Below are 19,540 nucleotides of genomic sequence, written 5' to 3' on the forward strand. Positions count from 1 at the left end.
TTTTCAAATGTCAAAGTCATTTGTACATTTTGGGACAAATAAAATTAAAAGCGAGTACTTGAGGAGGAGTCTCCACAGGCCGACAAATGCACAAGAAGACCCGTGTGTGTGACTGTGTACACCATTTATGTATAATTCATTGTCAATTTTGCAAAAGAGATGCATCTGATTTTTTTTTAAAACACATGCTCGAGGGGGCACACACACACACACACACACACACACACACCCCACACACCAGAAACTAAGCTTCCACACAACATGAAAGCTATTGGCTCTTTCAGAATACTCAAAGGATATGTCCTTTATAATTATTTTTTTTAAGATTTATTTATTTACTATATGTTAGTACACTGTAGCTGTCTTCAGACACCCCAGAAGAGAGCATCAGATCTCATTATGGATGGTTGTGAGCCATCATGTGGTTGCTGGGATTTGAACTCACGACCTTCAGAAGAGCAGTTGACTCTCTTAGCCGCTGAGCCACCTCTCTGGGCTCTGTTTTTTTTTAAATAAAGTGCAGGCTCCACCCTGAAAGGAAAATAACTGTTCCCCTTCCACATGACAGTGAGTTGCTTCTCTGTGTAAGATTTCCCTGACAGGAAAACTGCACTGCTGTTCTAAGAAATGAACACATGCCAGGTGAAAGGGTGCTCAGAAGACAAAGAAAAGAAAGCCTTTGTCTTAGAATTTCATAATGCTTGGACACAATGGGAAAGAATGTCTTATGCACCTTTGGCAACTCCTCTTGGGGAGCTGCTGTACAGCTGTAAATGCAGAAGAACCAAGTCTGAGCCCATCAAACTGAAGTGAACCACAGTGACACTTAAATCACACAATGCTGACTTTCTAGGACAATGTGAGCAGTGACAAACTCAAATGGCTGTGGCTAGCATCCATGTTAGGTCATCTACCTACAAGCTGATTCTGCGGAGAAGAAAAAATAACCATCCACATACCTGTTCAAACGTGGCTCTGCATGCAGACCACTGGAGGGGAGACAGCTCGTTGTGGAATCTGGAAAAACAGTTGCAACAACATAGCTGGATTTTGAAAAGTATGAAATGCGTGCAGCCTTGACTTTGTGTGAAGGAAAATAAAGTACAGGAAAACTAAGACAACAGCATAATCCTGCCCCCTGTCCAGATGAAGCTAATTCTCAGAATCATGCCCCTAGTGGGGACTTACACTTGGACTGGCTATTGGAGATTAGCCATGCTAGGCCAGGAGGCCCTCTCAGCAGCCTCACTGAACCTCTCAGCGGCCTTGCAGAGAGAGAAAGTCAGGCACCAAAACATGCAGGGGTCTACTGAGACAGGATCCTCTTCCCAACCATCTCCTCTTCTTGTGGAAATGTGAATTCCTAAATGCTTTGTCTTGGTTTCAGATAAGCCACTATTTTTACTGTAACAAAGTAGGTCGGCAACACTTCTGAAAGTTGGACTCTCTGTTGCAGTGTTTCTTCAGTGCCTCACTGTAGACCAGTGTGGGGCCTCCTAGAGAAGAGGCCCTCGCTGCGGATCTGAGGCAGATTCCCCCAGTTTCCATCTGCTTTTCTTCTCCACTGCATTTGCACTGTGATAAACTAGACTCCATAAGTTCTGTGCCTGCTTTATACAATAGGAGACTGGAAATGAAATGAATACTTGAGAACAAAGGCAATAAAGTATTATTATGGCTGATGGAGAAATGATTTGTTTCAAATGCCAATTGCTTAGAGCAGGGTTTTAGTAAAAATCAAATAGTAAATGGTTACCGTATTGGCAACGTATTCTCTTATTGATCTTCTATGGAAATCAGATTTCAGACAGGAAAAAAGCCTGCCGCGCTTGAGACCATATTCCAGAGCAAGTGTCTGGTGATGAACGATTATCAAGTTTCTTACTGCTTACAGTACATTTTCAGAAGCATCCTGATACTTGGGCTCATAACTTTTTTATGTTACTTGATTTCTAGATTCTATAGGTCAATAAAATTGAAAAGTGAAGGTTTTATGATCCAGAATAAGGTTATTCTGCAGCCAAAGTCTCTTATGTCTGCATTAGTCTTACCTGGGGAGTTTATTTAAAAGAGATTCCCAGAACTTCATGCTCTGACACTTTCCACACAGAGGTTAAGGAGAGTCTGTTACTCTGTATTTACACTCAATAGTTCATGTACCAGGAGGCTTATTGATGGGAGGGAGGGGTTGAGAAAGAAAAACCACAATAGACGCAACCTGCTTTTAAGTCTAAGAAAAAGGACCAGAAAGTTAAGAGGCTTAAAATAGCCGAAATCAGAGCTGATGTCAAGCCTCTGATTCAGAGTGACAAAATCCTACTGAAAGAGAGGAAAGGGATAAAAAGAAATATTTGTATGGCTGGAGAACTTCCCTACCTCACCCAAATCATGACAAGTCCACAGCATAGACACAGACCCGAATCCCCAGTGGTCTCTGATGCACCCTGTGCATTTAACATTCTGCTTCTTCGGAATCAAGGCAGGTTTTTGCAAGCAGCACTAACCTTAACAAGGACATGAGCCTCTCACCACCTGAAAACAATAACAACACTGAGAAGCACATAACCTTACCACCTACACACAGAGTGTTTTCCAACATCTGGATGGTGTATGTAGTCTGCATCCATCCAGATGTGGCAGCTTTGTGTGTCTTCTGCACAGTCAAGCTTTCTCTTTCCATGTGCATTCACATGCTTGAATGGTCAATGTTTGGTGAACATAGAGTCAGGTTTGGGGTGATGGGGCACTCAGAACCACACAGTCCTGGTTTCAAACAGATTTAGCCCCAGTAGGTGATTTGTAACTTAAATATTCAAGTTCCAAGCAAGGTTTCCTCTGAAATCATGTTACACATGGTGTAGACTTCTCAGGCGAGTCCATAGAGGACTCCTCAACTAAGATACCCGACATGGGGTAGACCTAAACTCCCAGCTGACACTTGGAAGCCCGTTTCTTCTGAGAAGTTGAGAGGCAGCATTTTGAGATCAAGACTGCATTATCTCTTCTGTTGTTTATTCTATTGTCATCTCCCTGGACCTCTTCTTCTGTCCCTCCCTTTCCTTCTGGAGAATTCTGTGTTCTCATGTCCTCTATTCCTATGATCAAAACTCATATTTCTAAATGCAGTGACCTGAACTAAATAGAGAGATAGGGAGATATAGATAGAGAGATACATACATATAGAGTGATAGAGAGGCAGAGTAGAGATGGAGATATAAAGATTTCTTAACAGATTTGACCATAACATTTCAAGAAATAATTGTCTTATGAAAGAGACAGATAATCTTTCAATAGAGAGTCTCAGCTACTACTGTGGCGGTCTGTGTGACATCACACTTCTACAGGAACCTACATATTCATGTTCTTCCAGAGAAAAGGAGATTATCCATAGGCTGGATGTCGGGATCTCCTCTAAGGCTCTCTGCAGGGATCCTGCTCACGTTTAGACCAACCACTTCTACAATTTCACCTCTAGGTTTTTCAGTTTTGCACAGCTCATTGGTCTTGGCTTAGAAGCAGCCAACAAGAAGTCATGGAGATGCCTATCATTGTCATGGACAGGGCAAAGGAGACAAACATTTGAGCAAATCGAATGCCTCCAAGTCTAGCTCTGCTACTACTAAGAAATGTATTGGCTCATGGAGACAAGTATTCGTGTTGAGTGTACATGTCCATACCAAGTGCTCGTAGTAAGCCTTGTTAGTTTACACAAAAGGATGATCCTCAGTGATAGGCTGTGATCAGTACTGTTCCATGTGGTACTCATCTCTAATTCATTTTGATGCAGCTCTCTAAAATGGCAGTCTTCAGCAGCACAGAAAAGGGAATTGAAATGTGTATTGTTTTGCTGTCGACTGAATTAGCAAGCGACTCACCTATCTGTGGGGGAAGGTAGAAGAAATCATTTCACATCACTGCTCCCTGTTGATGTATTCAACCAGAGAACCTCTGCAGAGAGGGAAAAAGTGTAATCATTGTGGAATTTAGGAGGCAGAAAGGAAAGAAACTGTGTGGTTACCCAAGGAAAATCTTGGTCAGAATTCATCTGGAAGGAAGAGCCAATTCACTGCATTTACTGCAGAAGCTCATACTTATGGGCTCCTTTCTGCTCTCTTTGTAAGAATGGAAAATGTCTTTTTCTAATGTCAGAGCACTGTGGATGAGAAAAGTAAACAGAGGTGCTTCTCAGGCTCAAATAAGTAGGTTCAGGTCCTATCTTTTCAGCACCCCTCAGCCATCTTGTTTAGGACCAAGTCCTTGTTCTTTCAAGCATCCTTCCCATCTGTGACATGAGCTAACAACAGTTATTACCATCCACTCCCTCTGAGGAAGTGACGAGGAAGAATTCATGGTGAAGGAGCCTGGCACACTGGAACATTCGCCAAGTGGAGCTATCATTAGGTTGAAAGAAATAAGTCAGCGGCCTGTTCAGTTGAGTGTAATAGCAGGTTGTGTGAATAGCATCTTAGCCTGCCCACCCAGACAGAACCATTAAATTCTAAGCCAGCTCTGTTGTCCCCATGATCATAGGTCTAAAGTTACAAGATATATTGCTTCTCCATGCTTCTAGTCGATGATGTCAGGTTTCTCACAGTAGATTAGTCACATGCTGGGAAAAGATGAGTGATTAGTCATACGGAAGGTTGTGACCATCTCCCTCATAATCTTAGCACAAGACTGATTGCAATCTGAAAAAGACAAGGGCTCCTTTCCCAGCTAGGCCTTGTGTATCTAGAGGTCAGCCTGCGGTTGATTTGACTTGATTTCCTATTTGCCTTCTCATCAGATAGTATAGCTGGCTCATGAACATTCAGGATATGACTTACAAAGCTAGCCTTCAGTCATACCATGATTCTAGTTCCCATAGGGAGGTAGATATTCCTTGACTCCAGCTCTGGACCTAGGAGCTGCTATAGGCGTCCTCCCGCTGTTCTCTGCTACAACTAGCTTGCTACTTGTCCTTTTTTCTACAGAGCTCCAAACTCACTCAAAATATGCAGAGATGGTTTTTAATGAATATGATATTAAGAAAAGAAGGTTAACTTCTGTTTTAGCAGGACAGGCAATTGCTGAAATATGCTAACTCAAATAAGAGGAGAAATATGATAGGTTTTATCTCTCTTTCTTCTTTTTTTTTTTTTTTTTTTGGCTTCCCATTTATGCTCATCCTAATCCTTCCACTTCCTCCTATAAAGGCTCACAGCCGTCCATTGAACTGAGTACAGGGTCCCCAGTGAAGGAGTTAGAGAAAGGACCAAAGGAGCTGAAGGGTTTGCAGCCCCTTAGGACAAACAATATGAACTAACTAGTACCCTCAGAGCTCCCAGGACTATACATGTTGGGACTGATTGTTTTGGCAGCATGTGTACAGTAGAGGATTGCAAAATCGATCATCAATGGGAGGAGAGGCCCTTGGCCCTGTGAAAGTTCTGTGCCTCAGTGTAGGGGAATGCCAGGGCCAATAAGTGGAAGAGGGTGGGGTGGCAAGCATGGGGAAGAAGGGAGGCAACAGGGGTTTGTTCTTGTTCTTTTTGTTTGTTTGTTTGCTTGCTTGGTTTTTGGAGGGGAAACTGGGAAAGGAGAAATCATATGACATGTAAATAAAGAAAATATCTAATAATAATATAAAAAGAGAGCAGGAAATTCCATCCCAGGAGTCCCTGTAACCAGCACTGTGATAGAGCCCAGCCTGTAACAGCACACATGATCCTACCTTATACTCAGCCATGTGTATCTCAATCTTCCATGCTAGATTATGCATCAAAAGGACCATAGGGTTTTTTTTCCAAATTTTAACTCCAAGCATTCATTCATCTGTGTTCCATCTTCTGGCTTAGGGATATTCTGAGATGACTTTAGTAATAGGATTTTAGTAATAGGTGGGAACATAAGGAAGTGAGGACATTCAAGGTGTACCCCTAAGGTCTTTCAACCTGGTACTTCTTAAAGAAAGGTCATAGTGAGAGCCCTCTGGAATTTCTGTAAGCCAAAATATCACCCAGCATCCTCTGTGGTTTTGCTGTCTCTTCTCCGCTCTCACCACTGCCTTCTCTCTGCTCCCAGATCCCATTACGACATGTCTTCTAGTGCCGCCTCCTCTTCAGCGCAATGGTTGGTGTTCTAGTGGCTGGTCTCTTATTTTGTTTTTGGTTTGGTGTTAATTTGTTTCTTGATATGGATGTCTTCTTTGTATTTCTGAATGTGGTTCAACTGGGCCTACAGGTTTCCTTATTTAGGCATAGTATACTTTCAAAGCTACACTGTCAAAGAAGCAGGTTCATATGTGTAAGATATTCAGCTTTTCTAAGGCAGCCTAAGCTCTAAATGTTAAAATGAAAGAGTAAGCGCTCTAAAAATGTTTTCTGTATGGTCACCTACTTGTGGGCTGGGCCTCTCTGCCTTAGATATGGCCTTTGTACTTTGGGCATTCTTTTTTTCTCTCTTCTTTTTTGAGTCATAGGTATGCTACTCACTGCTGACTGATCTTAGCACTCCATCCTCCTATTTCCTCTGGTTTCTTATCTATAAAGTAGGGTTCGGTACAGAGCAGAAAATGGGAGGGAATGCAGGAAGCCTGGCAGTTTATAGAGAAAAGAAGCTTGTTTAGGCATCTGGTTCTGGCAATTAGGGAGGAAAAATCAGGATGATTCATCTTGTAAGGGTCTTGTGCTTTACATCATGGCAGCAATCTGAAGATTGGTCATACGTCTAAGTGAGGAAGGAGATCAAGATGAGCCCTTTAGCAGAAGATGGCCAAGTCGGTCATCAATGGAAGGAGAGGCCCTTGGCCCTGTGAAGGTTCTATGCCCCAGTGTAGGGGAAGGCCAGAGCCAGGAAGTAGGAGAGGGTGGGGTGGTGAGCAGGGGGAGGAGGGAGAGAACAGGGGACTGTTTTAGTTTTTGGTTTATTTTATTTTATTTTTTTCTTATTTTACTTTATTTTTATTTTTTATTTTGAAGGGGAACCTGGGAAAGGAGATAATGTAAATAAAGAAAGCATCTAATAAAAAAATAAAAAACATCAACTTATTTTTAAGGGCTCTTCATCCATGACACAAAAGTTTCCAACCAGGCTCCATGCCATCGATGCGCAAGTATTGAAAGGGGGTTCAAACCTAGATCTGGGGGCAACCCACTTGACCCTCACACCCAAGGAATGAATTCCACTGGCACACATCCTGGGGTTTCATAGTGGGCTAGAACAGAAAGCCAACAGCCCCTTGTTTAGAAAAATGCGACTGTACACAGATTTATACATAAAGCACTCAACACTGTGCCTGGCGTACAGAGAACAGACTTGTATTTTTCCAAGTCAACCTAAACACTAAATGTTAAAATGGAAGAGTTAATAAAGCCTTGAAGGAACAAGAAGAGATGCCTCTACCCACAACACGTTCTTAGGAGCAAGCCAGAGCTTGGCAGCATAGAGGCTGACACACATGGGCTCAGTATTTTTGCATAGTATCATCTTGAACTCTTGCAACTTCTCTCCCTGCTCTGACAAGAATCTAGAGGAGATCAACTCCAGGGGTGGGGAGGATGAGCATGTGAGTGTGCTGAAGGGCAAGGCGGTCCTGTCTGCAATGTGTGACTCTCTTTTCTTGGGAAGTGCATATACTGCTACAATGGGAGAACTTGGAGCTTCCATAGATTTGCATTGATTTTGTGCTGACGTAGGCTTCTTAGGTTGTTGTTATAGCTGAGTCACTGTTTCCATTGTTGGTTTACTTAAGTTGAACTGCTCTTAGGCAAAGAGCAGCATAAAAAATACATGACTGGGCTCAGACTTATTTAACTCATTTTTTCTGTTGTCACTGGGGACTAGAACCAAGGTACTTGTTAAGAAGTCTCAGTAACAGCCAAGGAGGTCATGAGATGAGGACGTTCATGTAAGGAGACAGCTACACTTAATGTAAGTCACACAAAAATTAAACAGAATTTTCAGTCACAAAGATTGGGCTTTGCTCTGTGGCTTTCTTTTAGAAACATAGGGGGAAACTTAACACTTCTTTAACCCCGCAATTGAAGTAAAAAGACCTCTTTCTGATAAACTAATGGGACAGAACTGATTTTTGACTAGGGGGTACAGTTCATAATATGAAAATGACCGTAATTGTGATGGCTGTGGCGCTTGTATGAATTGTGGACAGTGTAAGAACCACGGGTGTGAGGAAACGAATTGTTTTGATGAATGAGGGAGCTAGATGTCACAGTAGCAATTGTCCCCTATAATAATCAGGCCAGCCTACTACCTGCAACATGCTGAGCAAGGAGGTGATCAGGGACAGAGCGATGCATTAAAGTGACAAGGAAGATCTGCCACAAGCCAGGCTCAGAGCATCACAGCACCATTTTTTTTTTTTGTAACAAAAAGTAAAATGCTGAGCTGTGTGAAGTCCCGTTTCTTTTCCTTCATATATAAACAATTATCTTCTATTAAATCAGATCAGTGTTGCCCTACGGATTTCTTAAGACATATGCTAAAGTACAAAATAACAATTGGCTAGTGTATGAATTTGACTTCTCCTCTACTTTCTTAAGCTACCTGGTAAATGTAAATCTCATCTTATAATCTGTGCACTGGGGTGCTTAATAAGTATAATGGAAAATATTATAATTTTCTATAGGATAAAAGAATAAGGAGACACGGATGTTACCCATGTTATTGACACTCACGTTGTAAATGGTATATAATACTTTTTACTGTCAACACCATTGCATGTACTAGAGATGGTATTCTAGATACAGAACATTTAAAGAGGAAGTGCAGAAGATGCCTTATAATTCAGTGCTCTGTATTCCCGTTTGACCTTAAATTCTCTGAGAGCTTAAGGCACATGCATGCATCAGCAGCATAACTCCGAAGATGTATAAATCTTTACCAAAGGCAGAAAGAATATAAACCAATGTAGAACATTGATTACATAATGGTGGTTTATCTATTATAGCATGTTTTTTTCAATAATAAAAAAGAAACTCAGGTTTTACTGTTTTTTTTTCTACAGCATAGGAGATGTGGTTTTGTTTTGTTTTTGTTTTTGTATGACATTGGCTAATGCAAAGGTTGAATTTCCTCAGGACATTGGCTAATGCAAAGGTTGAATTTCCTCAGGACCTTGCTCTTAGCTGAGCCTTCTTTTCTAAAGAAATGACATACATGGAAAGGGGCGACATTCCTAAGAGGTTGGACATGGCTTATGAGAAAGAATGCATTTGAGATCATGAGATTCACCTCACTGTTTCTCTCTCTCATGCATTTATTTAATTTTATTCATCCTTATAGTACTGTTCAATGATAAAGCAAACTAAGTATTTTTCTACTAGACATTTAAAGGAGAGAAGGAAATTGTGTGAAAGAGCTGATATCTGGCAACCCAGGACACTGAATCAGTACCTCATGGGTTTGTAAACAACCAGAGCACCATAACCCCCTGATATTTCATAGACATCCTTCTGTCATTTTCTTCCAAGTCATTTTAGAAGAGTACAGTTCACCATATGGGAGGAAAGATAAGACATCAACTCTATTCTGCCTGAAACATCTTTCAGAGAATAAAAAGTTTCTGAAACCTGTAGGTATATTCAACCATGATTTTGAATCTACACATATTTAAGACAGGGTCCAAAATGATAGGCTCTCATGTGTGTTATAATACATGAGACATCTCACATGTGTTACATAAGACAATCTACCTCTGGTTCATTGTTGGTTCTCCACCACAGGACTCAAAATGAAACACACACAGTAAAAATCAGTCGGTTAGACTCAGATATTCAAGTAATCATACATTTGAAGAGAAAAGCATATACAAGTGTGATGTTTTTCTGTTCCTCTACTAATTAAAAAAAAAGTAGTTAATAACACCATATTACATAGGGAATGATAGGTGTGTGCTGGATTTTTAAAATATGTTCTATGAAACAGACTATTCAAAACTGAACATCTCTCAACAAACACCCAGTGATTTTCATCTTCTTCTTCTTTTTTTTTTTTTTTTTTTTTTTTTTTTTTTTTTTTTTTTGGTTCACTTTTACGTCATAATGACCTGTCGCTTAATAACTGATTGAGATTTTAAGTGTATCTTCACGTAAATCCATTGAGACCATAATCAATACTTGCACAAATTTTGGATTGCTGTATCAAGAATACTGCATTTTCAGTGAGCTTTGTTCTTTTTCCTACTCAGGTTCCTTTGCGATTGAACGTATCTTTTCTGGGAACGTGGAGCATCCTTTTAGCACTGCTTAGGGTATAAATCCTGCTCTTCCTAGAAAGTAAAAAGTGAGTCTCCTTCTAGCAAGCCCCTCTCCTAGCAGCTCAGATCAGCCAAATGCCCAGGGTGGGTTTGAAAGCCCTTTAAGGATAGACGTTTCTGTGTGCGTGGGAAGAGAAGGAGTCCCCAGCAGCCTGAAATGATGAAGCTTAAGAAAGCACCTATTGATTCCCTACTTAGCTGTGGTCTCAAATGCTGGTAGGAATGGAATTGTAATCTTGGGGATCCGTTTCTTAGTCTCCTCTTTTGGAATTCTTCTCACTGGCCCACCTCCTGAGATTTGGGTCATCCTCCTGCCACAGACTCACGAATAGCTGGGATGACAGGCATGGGCCAACATGCTTGGCCCTCGGCTCCCTTTGCACGCAGGAGAAATGACAATTTTTTTTTCTCTCTGAGGGACTGGACAGGAACTTTGATTAAATATCTCATAGGAAGGATTTTTAAAATGACTCATTTAACTAGAGTAAGCTTGAAACAATGGGAAAAATAAAAATTCCAAAGGCAGAACTCTTCCGTAAAAGTAACTGCCTTTTGCCAAAAAAATAAATAAATAAATAAATAAAAAATAAAACAAGAACGAAACAACCTTACTTTAAAGCACAAAAAGAACTTAGAGTTGTGATTTTTACAACTTATTATCACCCACCCCCCCCCCGCACCAGAGATTGGTTAGACCTGAAGCCCATCAGCCAGGAGTGAAATTTACATGTATTTGTTAATAAAAATTGTTTTTAGTTCCTTCGTAGGAGCAGCCGCTCTGTAGTTAGTCATGATCATCTGCTTCCTTCATTATGAAGCCGTACTTAGGGTTGACACGGCTTAAAACAACAAGCATTCATTAAGTATGCAGACTGTACGCAGAGCAGTACTGGGTTCTCTGACAATTTACAAATGAATAACAGTAGACATTATCTTTAATCATAAATTAAATGTTGAACATTCTATGAAAAATAAAGCCTTGGAAAATTAATATTTTATTATAATTTAATATAATAATCTTCAGTTGGTGTATCAATGATCAGAAGGGCATAAAGAAACAACTTTGGGTTGGTAAGTTTAATGAGTTTATTTCTTGTAAATAAACATTTTACAATGTGCATAATAGCTGTATGTGTTAATCCAAATATAGACTAGACAGTATCTGTGGAGACAAGGGAGGAGACCAATTATGTTACTGTTTTCCTTCTCTGTAAACTGCTCTGAACCCAGTATCTGGTAAGCTAGTAAAGTATGAAAGAACAAAGTGCCCCAGAAGAGTAAATGAAGGTGCTGTAAGCACATCCTAAAGATAATAGACCATTGCCTTGAAGAGCACCTGTGCAGGCCCAGTGCTGTGAGGGAAGCTGCAGCCAAGAGGCTTTTGCATGGAACTCTAGGAGAGGTGTTGAGAAATGAAATCAACTTACACATCAAAGATCTGCAACATATGGGTTGGGTCTCCACTTTTGAGTGAGAAAAAGTAGTCTACAATCGTACCTCTGCTTACCTCTGCTTTCAACAGTCAAGCTTACTGTAATAGAACTATTTAGTATTTTTTTTCTTGTATAATGGCTTCAAATACCACTAAAGTATCTATTATATACCAAGTATCTTTTAAAAAATCTTTGCTCATCTATTCAATGAATCCAAGTTGTTCCCACTAGAGGTACCAATAGTAGCCCCCCTTATCATTTGCTGAGATTATTCTAGCAGGTTTACAATCTTTTCCCTTGTATGGGGCATGCATGTGTTTCACTAGCACTGTTAATAATTCAGAGCTGTAGGGTACCAACTGTTTACCCAGTAGAGGAAGAGTTTTGTACCCAGACATAACTATAGTAGGTACAAATCCAAGCCTTAAGATAGGAATAAATTGCTCCCAGAAATAGTCTTCAATTATTCTATTGTTCCAGAAGGACTTAAATTAGGATGATGTAAACACAAAATGCCCTCCTAGTTTTTGTTTATGCATCTTGAATACACTTTTATTAATATGTAAAATGAATACATGTTGAGAGTTTAATAATTCTAGTCCTAAATAAACACACTTTTTGATAAGAAAAAGAAAAACAATTATTTCCTGATTTATTCCAAATGAGCTACAGGGTCTAAAACATAACACAGACAATAACGAATGCAAATAAGAAATAAAACCACAGTTTTCCTTCAGCCCCTGATTTATTAGAACATGGCGGTCTGAAAATAACTAAAAGCATTCTGTGAACTGTGCTGTAACCTGATTGTCCGGGTCTGAACCCAAGATGTCGTGGTGGTCCTTGCTTTACAATGGTCAGGATGAGCAGTTTAGGGACAGTCGCATGCATTCTTTCTTTAGGAGTGGCAGCTCCACCCTGTTTCTGAGAAACTCATTACCAGATAATGCTAAGAGAGAGTCATGTGAGTCAAACTTCCATCGCCATGAAAAACTACTTGTGAAAGAATTAACATTATTTGTTGATCTCTCTAGCGTACATGTGAGTGCACAAGCGTGTGACATGTGTGCATGTGGAAGATACAGGACGGCTTGCAAAAGTCAGGTTGCTCCTCACTGTGTGGGTACTGGCTATTGAACTTAGGATGTCAGGCTTGGTAGCAAGCACTTTAGCATCTGTGCCAACTTGCCTGCAGCCATATAGCAGGTTAAAGGAAGAAATTATTTATTGTGCCTCAGGGTTTCATAAGCTTCAATCCCTGGACCTATTGCTTCTATTCACGTGATGAAGAAGGATATCACATAGACAAAACATGGGACAGACAGACAGATGGACAGATGGTACTCATGTGGCAGATGGGAAGCAGACAGTAAGGAGGGAACGTGGGAACAAAATGAGACTCATTTCCTTATGCCAGGCGCTATCTCCTCAAAGATCCGACACTTCTTAAAATAGCATCAGAGCCTTGGAGCCAAGTGTCCACATAATTTCATGGAGGACACTTCACATTGATGGCACAACAGAACCCATTCTCTTCCCCCACAAAACACTTTATGGTGTTATTTGGAAATAAGCAGAGAGTCTGGACAGTTCTGAGGTCACCAACTGGATCACTTTGCAACCTGGCTTAACCATATGCATAGCCCGTGATGCCAGCAGTCTATGTGTTTGTGATGGGCTGGTGCCTGGAGGCCTGTGCATGCATCATGGTTTCCGGTTACCATGGGATTATTAGCTAATCGCGTGCACTGTCATTTGTATTGGCATGTATGAATGACGGGCAGTCACACTACAGGGAAACAGAGGCCACACAGAAAGTGCAACAAGACTCTTCTCATTACACTTGGAGCTACAGCAAGTTTGAGTCCAAAAAAAATTGAGGGTCCTCCGGGCATAACCCCATCAAAGTTGACTGAAAAAGGTGGCATAATGCTATGAGAAAATAGAAATAATCAGTAAATCTCTCACTCTTGAGCCAAGGTAATTTTTAAAAAGAGTATGTCTCTAAATATTCAGATTTATAACTAGTTTATCTGTTTCCTTATTTTGCTTTACCATTTGTTTAAATAAAAAATCATAAGGACAAGGAGAAAATACATTTTCACTGCAAAGCAGCTTCATTAAATGGCCAAATACTTGCTAGACAGCACTGTGTGGGGGAAGGACTCACTTTGGCTCGTGGTTTCAGTTGGCTCAGTTCATGATGGTTGGCCTTATACATAATGGTTTGGAAAGCAGAAGTTATAAGAGTTATGAATTTTGTGGATGAAAAGGAGCAGGCACTGAGAGCAAGAAAGGTGAAGAAAGCGACTGGGCAGGACGAAATCTGCAACAAGATTCATTCTCCAAAGATCCCAGTGACTTTCTTCACTCAGCCAAGTTCCTACTGCTGTTCCCAGAACCCTGTAAAACAGAACGGCCAGTGCAGAGCAAACCTCTAAGAGATAAGTTGTTTGTGGTGACACTTCATATCCAAATTGTAACAAACTTCAGTGTAAAACTCTGGTAATACATCTTAGATAATTTTCTTCGTCGAGTGAGGGTAGATTCCAAATCAACCTAGATAAGCATTGAGGAAATAGTAAGAGACATAATGTTTACTGGCACACCCTCCTGTGGTCTCTCTTCAGAATCTGGCTAACGTTCTCCACAAAGGCTCACACTTTCCGTTGTCTCTCCATCTAGTGTCTAAGAAACACGTGACACATTTCTGACCACTGACAGCGTATAGCCTTGACCTGGCAACCGGCAATCTTGCAAGCTTCTTCTACCCAGTGAGGACAGGAATAGGTTACAAGACATGATCTTTGTTAAAGCATCCCATTATGTTTGGAAGGCAGGCTGCCAAGCCACTGCGCTCCCTTCAATCCTCGATAGCTGTAGAGATGCTTCTAGTTGTGTGGTTTTATATCCCAAGGGGGAACATATAGAGGACCTGTTGTGACAGCTCTATCAACAGGAAATCAGAGTGGAAACCTGTGTCAAAGAAGAGATTTATGAATGGCAGGAGAATCATGTAAAATTCAGTGATCTGAACTCGCCAGTGACCCCAGAGTCTCCAAGCGTCATTTGTATTCATTACTCTGAGGAAATGACACATAACTCAGGGAAAGAAACCTTTCTGCAGAAACTTCAGCCATGTAGAAAATTCACATACATTTGCTAACTTGCCATGTTGAGATGAAACCTAGCAATTTATTTGAGGTAAGTCTCTTCCAGAAACACCTCCAAAATAAATGTGACTTGCTATCTGCATCCCCTAACCCAGGCTGTCTGACAGAAAATTAAATGCAGGGATGGTATCTGTCAAATATCTGAATAAACATAACACTGTGGCAATGTATGTACTCCATGTTCCCAACTAGGCAGTATTTTGTTTTTCTGCTCTGAATGGGAGAACTGAGTTTATTAGCATCTGGTTGGATTTTTTTTGTTTGTTTGTTTCTGCTTTTGCTATTGTTTTTGGTTTGGTTTTCTGAAGCGAAAAATCATCAACTTTCTGAAAAATGCTAGATTAAAATCTTCCCACTTAGTATTTATGCCGTTACCCACGATGAACGTCTGCTGATTTCTGTGACATATGGCCTCCCACTTCAGAGGCCATGGAATGGTGTTGCAATTACAGATCCCCCTGATAAGCAAGGCAATTATTTTGATAGCAGGAGAATTTAGTCTTGAAGATATCAGAGCAGAAGTTAAAACATTAGACACTCAGACTGACATACAGGAAAACAAAGACTAACCTCAATGGGCCGCGTAGATATTTTGCCTCTGGCAAATTCATAAAATTCACCTTTTCCTAGGCTTCGTGACTGACCAGTAACTCACCTGGGCACCTGAATTTCCCTAGTTTTAAAATGCACTATAAGTATATGGCAGATGTTTGGAGATGGCAAGATCTGACTGAGTGTCATAGCAAATGTGAGAAGAGTCTGACCTTAGCCAAGGTGCCTTTGGACCCAGTTTTCTTCCACTAAAGCCATCATCAAAACTGAGAGTCTTGTTAATTTTGCTATGTCATGTTGAAACCATGACCTTAGTCCTCTCAGAACAGCAATATGCTTTCAAAATTACCTAATATTCTCACCTAATTCTCTTGTAATTGAATCAATTTTTAAATATTTTTCTATCAAATCTATCTTTAATAGGGGTGACGGAACAAGCACAAAATATATTTGGGCCCTTAGTACATAGTTGGGTTCTCTTGGCTGTGTCTGGTGCTCTGGGCCTGTCACCCCTGGGATCCCAGGCCAACCTTAGCAGGAACATTTGCACAACTCTGTGAGATCTGAGTCCTTGTAGGCACCACACAGACTCCAGCAGCACAGACACCACACTGTACCTGTGGTGTGGGGTGTGGGGAGTACTATTAGCCTTCATTCTACAATGTTTCCCGTGCCTCACCAAGGCTAAGCAAGGAAGAGTTAAATCCAAATCCCATAAATCTCAAAGTCCTCTTTGTGGTAGCTTTGAGCTTTTGTTCCCATCATCATAAAGTTTATGTACAGTAAAAATTGCTTTCTGGTGTAGGATTTTATGGCAAGTGACAAATGCATATACCTGCATAATGACAGCCACTATTAATACACCAAGGGCTTCTGTCATCCCAGCCCTACATACCACCACACAGCTCATCTTTAGTCAGGGTCTGAATCTTTGATGAGTAGAAAACTATTGTCTTCCTCTTTAATTTTGTCATTTCCGGAATATCACTGCTACAGTGTGGATACTGGGTGTACTCCATAGGCCTATGTATTAAGAGCTCTTCCCTAGCCTGTGGTGCTATTGGAAGGTGGCAGAACATCCCCAAGGCAGGGCCAAGTAGAAAGAAAGTAGGACATTAGGGTTATCCCCCTGCGGAAGATCCTGAGACTCCAGCCCTTCCCCTTCTTATGTCTCTGTCTTTGTGGGTCAGTTATGAGGTAACCAGGCCTCTATCACATCCCTCTGATAGGATCAGTTGGACTGCTACAGGCTGAAAACATCAGGGCAACATAGCCATAGATTGAAACCTCTGACAACATAAACCATGCCTCACCAAGGCTCTTTGAAGTGATTTATCTCAGACATTTTGCTCTCTTGTAACAGAATATCAACTGGAACTTGTCTGGGCTGAATTCCCTGACTCAAAACTATGGACTATGAACATATATAAAGGAATTCACATAGTAAATACTCAGGCTTCCTTTTTCTTAGCACAATACACTTGACATCCATGTGGCGTTTATACATCTATACACATTGACAGTTTGCTCCATGCAATGTTGCGTACTACTCCATTGGGTGGATGTAGCTCTGTTTGTTCAGGATATATACCTTAGTGAGGGGCTACTGAAATCCAGAATCAGATACATGTGAAAAATCTGATAATATGGATTTCCATTGCATTGTAATTATCTGTGAGTAAAATTTCTGCATGGCATGGTACTCTTTTCTTTAACCTCACAAGGAAATGTCAAGCTGCTTTCACAGACAGGAAAGAGCTTTCACAGACAGGAAAGATTACACGTTTGGCAGTTCTACCAGCTATCTATGACATTTCTAGTTGTCCTAGAAATGTCCAGTGACTTCCTTAGTGCTGGGTTTGTGATTGTTTTGTTTGTTTGGTTGGTTAGTTTAGGTTTGATTTAGTTAGCTGTTGTACTGAACAAACACTGTAGTTGCATTGTCATTTGCATTTCCCTGAGGACTAAATGGATCACAAACACCTTCATGGACCCACCTGCTGCTTCTTTTCCTTCTCTGCCTGGCTATCTGCTTCTTTTGCTTGTTTTTAATTGGCTATTATTTACATTTCAAATTTATTTATTTACATTTCAAATGTTGTCCCCCTTCCTGGTCTCCCTCCGCAACCCCATCCCATCGCCCCTCCCATTTGCCTCTATGACAGTGCTCCCACACCCTCCCACCCAGCCACTCCAGCCTCTTACCATTCTAGCTTCTCCCTACACTGGGGCATCATGCCTCCACAGGACCATGAGCTTTCCCTCCCATTGATGCCACAATAGTCAATCCTCTGCTACATATATAGCTATGTATATATTCATGGAGTCATGGATCCCTTCATGTATACTCTTGGTGATATAGTCCCTGGGAGCACTGGGCAAGGGGGGGCAGTTAGTTGAAATTGTTGTTCTTCCTATGGAGTTGCAATCTTCTTTTCAGCTCCTTCAGTCCTTCCCTAACTCTTTCATTGGGGTCCCCGGGCTCAGTCTGATGGTTGGCTCTGAGTATCTGCTTCTGTACTAGGTGCTGGCAGAGCCTCTTAGGAGACAGCTATACTAGGCTCCTGTCAGCAAGCACTTCTTGGCATCAGCAATAGTAACAGGGTTTGGTGTCTGCAGATGGGATAGATCCCTAGGTAGGGTGGCCTTTGAATGCCGTTTCCTTCGATCTCTGCTCCATTTTTTGTCCCTGCCTTTTATTTAAATAGGAACAGTTCTGGGTTAAAGTTTTTGAGATGGGTGGGTGGCCCCATCCCTCAACTGGGAGCTGGGCCTGTCTACTGGAACTGTGTCTCTACAGGTTCTGTCTGCCCTTTGTTTAGTATTTAGGCTAATGTCATCCCCAGTGGATCCTGGTTTTTTATGAGTGTTGGTAATTCCTTTGATATTGAGTAAATAGGTAGTTTAACTTAAAAGATATGGAAATAACTTTTCTAATACATGACAGAAATTTTCATTCTATTAACAAGCTCTTGGAGGAAAAAAAACCCAAACCTTAATGTGCTCTAATTTAACAACATTTTTCCTTATTGGAAGTTTTAGTGAGCAAAAGCCACAAAGATTTTTCTCTTATGTTTTCCTCTAAATGGTTTAGAGTTTTTCATATCACCAAGTCCTCTTAATGGGGGTCATTAAGTGTTTTTGCATATTCTGAGTGTTAGAAAGAGAAAGGGAAAAATTACAGTGCCAGAGAAGACCTTGTGTTCCTCCACTTGATTTTTAGCTCCTTGGAGACAATAGCTTCATCTCACAGTGACATCACTGTGTCCTGTCCTGGGTCCCTCCTTGTCAATGCTTGATTATTAACTGCTATACTTTCCTCGTACACTAGCTTCATATTTCAACATTGTGCCATAAAACCAAAATGGATTTACACTCAGCTCCCTGTCTTCTTCGAGCATTCATTTCATTCAAGCTCCCTGGGGGTTCTAGACTAAAAACTGGGGGGGGGGGTACATTCTGAGATTGCTGGATAAGGATTGTGTAGCTGCAGGTGAAAGTGTCTTTATATTATTTCATAGATACTCAAATTCTAAAGACCTACTTTCTTTCCATCCCCCTCTTCTGTATTTATTATTCTAATGGACAAATTGCTCTGGTAGCAAATGACTGGTGTTTGCCTTAATGTTTCTAGCCAGTGCCCTCTTTCAGGCTCTTCCTTGGTGTTTGTATCTTTGAACTTTTAGGAAAGAGGATTAGAATGACTCCATGTGACCATTTTCAGAGGACATAATACATAAATGAAGAGGGAGTGAAAGCGTCCTTTTGAGATGCGGAAAAGAAGAGAAAAAAAAAAACTCTGGAGGACAGTTTTTGTAAGAGAATCTCTTCTCATAAGTATTGGAATTTGGCAAGGAAGTCTTGCTCAAAACCTGGCAAGCAAAAACGTAAACCAATAATTAAATATACACTGCAGAAGAATAAAGTCATTCGTGGTTTCTGTAGCAAATCATCACCATCATGTTATGTGATAATTGCTTTTTTAAAAAATTCGAGAATATTTTCTCCTGAAAGAAGAAGGTCTCACTGTTCAGAGGACTTACTCATGAGTATTGAAAAGCCTCAGGCCGTGGGGAGGGAGGGGTGGGAGGTGGAGAGGGGGGATGGGACAAGGAGCTTCTAAGGGG

The 19,540-nt window shown here is 40.9% G+C and overlaps 1 protein-coding gene across 3 annotated transcripts in view; it reads left to right on the top strand.

The window, feature by feature from the left end:
* Positions 1-19,540, top strand: part of B3galt1 (beta-1,3-galactosyltransferase 1) — a 548,275-nt gene that overhangs the window by 437,381 nt on the left and 91,354 nt on the right. The window lies entirely within an intron of this gene.

Source organism: Mastomys coucha, unplaced genomic scaffold (genome assembly GCF_008632895.1).
Source record: "Mastomys coucha isolate ucsf_1 unplaced genomic scaffold, UCSF_Mcou_1 pScaffold15, whole genome shotgun sequence".
In the NCBI taxonomy this organism is placed as follows: domain Eukaryota; kingdom Metazoa; phylum Chordata; class Mammalia; order Rodentia; family Muridae; genus Mastomys; species Mastomys coucha.